Below are 4,133 nucleotides of genomic sequence, written 5' to 3'. Positions count from 1 at the left end.
GTCGCCACGAGCGACTTCGCTCTGTGCTCGACCCACTCGAGAGAGACCGGAACGAGTCGTGTCCGGTCTCGATGTTTGTAATCCATAAATAGACGGAGATCGTTGCCAAACCAGTGCCGGTGGATTATAGACGATACCGCGACACCAACGCGGAACGAAAATAGTCGAATAGTAATTACCGCCCTCGACGAATTACGTCCGCGTCTTTCTTTCCAAGTTGCGCGTCGTTGAGAAATGCGTCGGCCGAAAATATTTCCCAATTCTCTCTCGATAAAATTTCTTAAGTTTTGTTACATATGATCTCTACCTGAATGTAGCACATAAAAAGTATTTCGTCTAATCATGGAAGAAGATTACTTCTCTTTAACAGACAAAACGAAATTACAACGCTACCATGCAACACAAACTTTGGAGAGATAGGAACTCGGTATATTCGCTTCTGTACCATAAGTAGCCACGAGCGACCCATTTCGGCTAGTAAATCCGCAAAAATAGACACGACGCATTGCCAAATTCGTACTTATATATGGCGAACAAAGTTTCGGGACGCGTGGAGGGATGATTCGTTTCGGAAAATCGTCCTCCACGGCCGGCGAAACGCCGTCCAAATAACCTCGTAATTCTTGCACCGTGAATTCTTTTCCTTCGTGAACGTCACTGTTTACGAGCACATTTCCTCCGACTCTTTGTTTGCCAAGATACGAAAGATCGAATCGTTACGAAAACGTTTCCCGCTCTTGATTATATCTAAATATACATAATTCGAGTTTGATGCCTCATCAAACGAAGAAACGACTCAAACAAAAATACCGTACACTCTATCGGCGACAAATTTATTATTATTCGTTGGAATATCACGCTCCGAGTCGATAAAACGGATCGTAATGGCGGAGACGACAGCAGGTTCGTTAAATTAATAACGCAGTCTCGAACACGTACGATAATGGTCGCGGTCGGCGTCGGTCCGGGCCAATTTATTCGCGAGAGGCCGGAATAATTTGCCAGGAATAGTAGTCGCGGCCGACAGACACGAACGGCGTCGGTCTGATCATTTCGGGAGTGACCTACTGCCCTTATGTGGCGCGCACTCGGTCCTCCTCGAATCACGCGGCCGAAAACCGATCGCGTGCAATTCGCCACCGGATAAAACAAATAAACATCAGTGCGTGCCACGACTGGCTTGTGAAGCTGGCGGGCAACGTCGAACGCGATGCGATAGTTTTGTCTTTCGACGTTGCGTAAGCTTCGCCAGGTTGAAAGGACTGGATCGAATAGCGTCTTCGACGTCTGAAGTTTCGGACCAGATGGTTCCTCGTTGTTACCCAGTTACGACCGCTGTTAATTATTCGCGAGTTTTGCGGCTAATGTAAGAATAATACACGGTGTTCCATGGAAATTTCTATGTATCGAAAAATTAGAAAATGCGCAACTGTATTTACATAACACAATGCCGTAGAATATCTGACCGGCGGAACCTGACGTGAAACTTAGTACGTGTTGCGTCAGGAATGAAAGTAGATCCGCCAAATGTCATACTCCGCGTAACTGATTACTAACGGTAGTTACGAATGTTAAATACCACGTGCGATACAAATATCGAAATTCGAATTTGGCTGGCCGCGAAATTAGAATCGTTTGGCAAAAGGCAAGCGATCATCGAAACAACGGATGATCAAATATTTGGAATATCTAGAACGGAAGATTCTAAATAGAAGAGATAAGGATGTGACTAAGAGAACCAAAGGGAACTGGCACATCCTACGAGCGATAAAGACTTAAACAACAATGATTTAATCGCTTTGTTTATACGCGAATTCCACCGCGCGCCGGATTCGAACACGTTGAGTCGATGGTAGTGAAAACAAACGCGATCACGGAGGGTGAAGACAATTTCCCGCGTTGTTCGTAATCCGCCTTCCGGCCCGCACGCGTTATACAACGCAATCAACGAGGTATGGAACGGAAGCCACGTTCCTGGGAAGTCACGTGGCCAGCCGGTCCTACGGCCTCGGTTCTTCGATACTTCTCACGACGCGTCTCGGAAGTCCTGCGTTGTCTGCCGTTCGCTTGTCGAACGCTATTCCCTCGCAACGACGACCCTACGAACGATGGTCGCTCGTTCACCTTGACCTAGGTCGAGTGCAACCATCGAACGCGTTCTCCACGCAAACTTCACCGTGATCTTCTTTGTTCGACATCGTTTCTGGATCGCGGCCGAACGACACCGCGCGCGTGTGATTAGGCCTCTGAGCGCGTTCACACGTTCGCCGACGGGATATACGCTTGGCAATGTGAACGACACGCTTTTTAGAAAGTGACGACGTTATTGTGTACCGACTGAGCGCGATAATCGAAGGAAAACCGAGTTCCCGAAAGACGGAAGAGAAGCCCCTGGAGTTTTTGATGTTCGCGTGTTGAAAAAGGAAGGATGAAGTCAGCAGGGACTTCCATGACAGGCCGAGCCAGAGATGTAATTATATTGTCACTTTAAACACCGAGTATACATGAATAATCCATAGAGTGGGAAAGAACAAAAGTCTTTCGCCAGGGAACGCGTCAACGTGGCGCGGACATAATGCATCAGAGCCGCGTAGTTCCGGGACGGTAGAAAATCGTCCGTGAGAGTAGAAATCTCGAATATTCTGAAAAGTAGGCAGCGAGACGGCGGCGCCTCGTGTTTCTCATGCGGAGACGGTTTCTCTTGCTAAAACAGATCATATGCAAAAACTTGCGATGGATGCGCTCTTTGAGCAACCGATTAGCGTTCGACGAGAAACTAGTCCATCCAGAAATCTAATTGTCAAGAAAGAATTCGTGGAAACGAAAGAGATAAAAGTACTTACATATGTATTTCCGAAAGAAGAAATCTTTTGTCCAACTGCCAGTCTTCGGGTACGGAGAATCGCCGAGCGATTTCGCCCGTTGTCGCAGAGACAATGGAAGATTCAGCGTGAAGGCGATAGCGAGCTTCCTGTTTACACCAGCCTACCAACGGGAACGTAGGTTGTAGCGGGTGTTCTAATCGCGAACGTGCCGCTATTCGCATGCTGGTCGCGCATCTCGGCGAACGTGTGTGAATCGTCTGGCGACAAAGGCTTGTCCCGAGTCTACCTTCATTCACGTTCGTTCGAAGAAACGGGGAAACGGGAAAATACGCTGGAAAAGTTCGTTGGGGCCCGGAGAACAGTACGTCGCGTGCATATTTATTCTCTGTTGGCGCCGCTTAACAATCTCGTTATTTTATTTATAAATCATCGACGAACATAGAAGCTTGTTTCCACGATCCTATTTCTTCGTGGCCGCGTTGGCGCGCGAATAGACACGCGAATGGCCACACGTCGTCAATGTCGCCGATTCCACTGGAACAGCCGCTTCACCATGACACATCGGCAGGAATAACTGGCCGATTTAAAAGCGGCTGGTTAATCGTTACCGGCGTGCCCGTAATTGCCTCACACGGCTAATAATAGAGCATCTTTAGAGCTGGCTCGTTTCAACGTGCCTTAGCGCTGATTCATCGGGACTTTTGTTTATTGTTTACGTCCCGGGGGCGACCATTGGTTAACTTTCCTGCTGGTTCGGGAACAGGCGGCTTCCGCGGCCGCTTTGACTCGCTTTCGTTCGACTTGCTTGCAAGGTTCGTTGGCTGCAGCTAAAGAAAGCACAAACGGTAAACTTGTGTATGCGAAATAATACGCATGTATCATAGTTATTTATATTTAGCGATAAAGATCATCCATATCGAACAATTTTACCGTGCAATTCTCTTTCTGAAATACGACGTAACACGACCCAGATATTGCATTCTGCGATACATTTGCTATACAATATCGTCCAAAAAAATTGTCGCTGAAGTATCGGGCGCAAATCAGTGGCCACTAATTGTCCGGACCACACACGCGATTCCCTCTTTAGTTCGATGGCGAGCGCGTCCGATTGTCGCACGCTATTAATAGTCGTCTCTATCGGCGAGCATCGAGAACGTCGCTGGTATACCGAGTGACTCTCTATATTTAGCTCGATGGTGTCGCGCACAGGTGTGAACGCCGCATACCTGGCCACGCATCCCGACTTAAAGGTGCATGCACACGCGCCGCCGTGCCGTTGTAAACAACAGCGGCCGTGGGAGCCGC

General features: G+C 48.1%; 1 protein-coding gene and 1 long non-coding RNA gene across 5 annotated transcripts in view; one reads left to right on the top strand and one right to left on the bottom strand.

Moving 5' to 3' along the window:
- LOC100742861 (3-phosphoinositide-dependent protein kinase 1) overlaps positions 1–4,133 on the top strand; it is a 424,087-nt gene that overhangs the window by 314,186 nt on the left and 105,768 nt on the right. The gene's annotated exons all lie outside the window — the stretch shown is intronic.
- LOC112212256 lies at positions 895–4,127 on the bottom strand. Its single transcript, XR_004461113.1, has 3 exons — positions 3,756–4,127; positions 2,844–3,652; positions 895–2,704 (listed from the first exon to the last, which is right to left on the bottom strand). It is a non-coding gene; the product is annotated as an uncharacterized LOC112212256 (long non-coding RNA).

The sequence above is a fragment of the Bombus impatiens genome, unplaced genomic scaffold (genome assembly GCF_000188095.3).
Source record: "Bombus impatiens unplaced genomic scaffold, BIMP_2.2 scf_0136, whole genome shotgun sequence".
Taxonomy (NCBI): domain Eukaryota; kingdom Metazoa; phylum Arthropoda; class Insecta; order Hymenoptera; family Apidae; genus Bombus; species Bombus impatiens.
The sequence above is the reverse complement of the archived record's forward strand: the minus strand, read 5'-3'. Positions and strand labels throughout refer to the sequence as shown.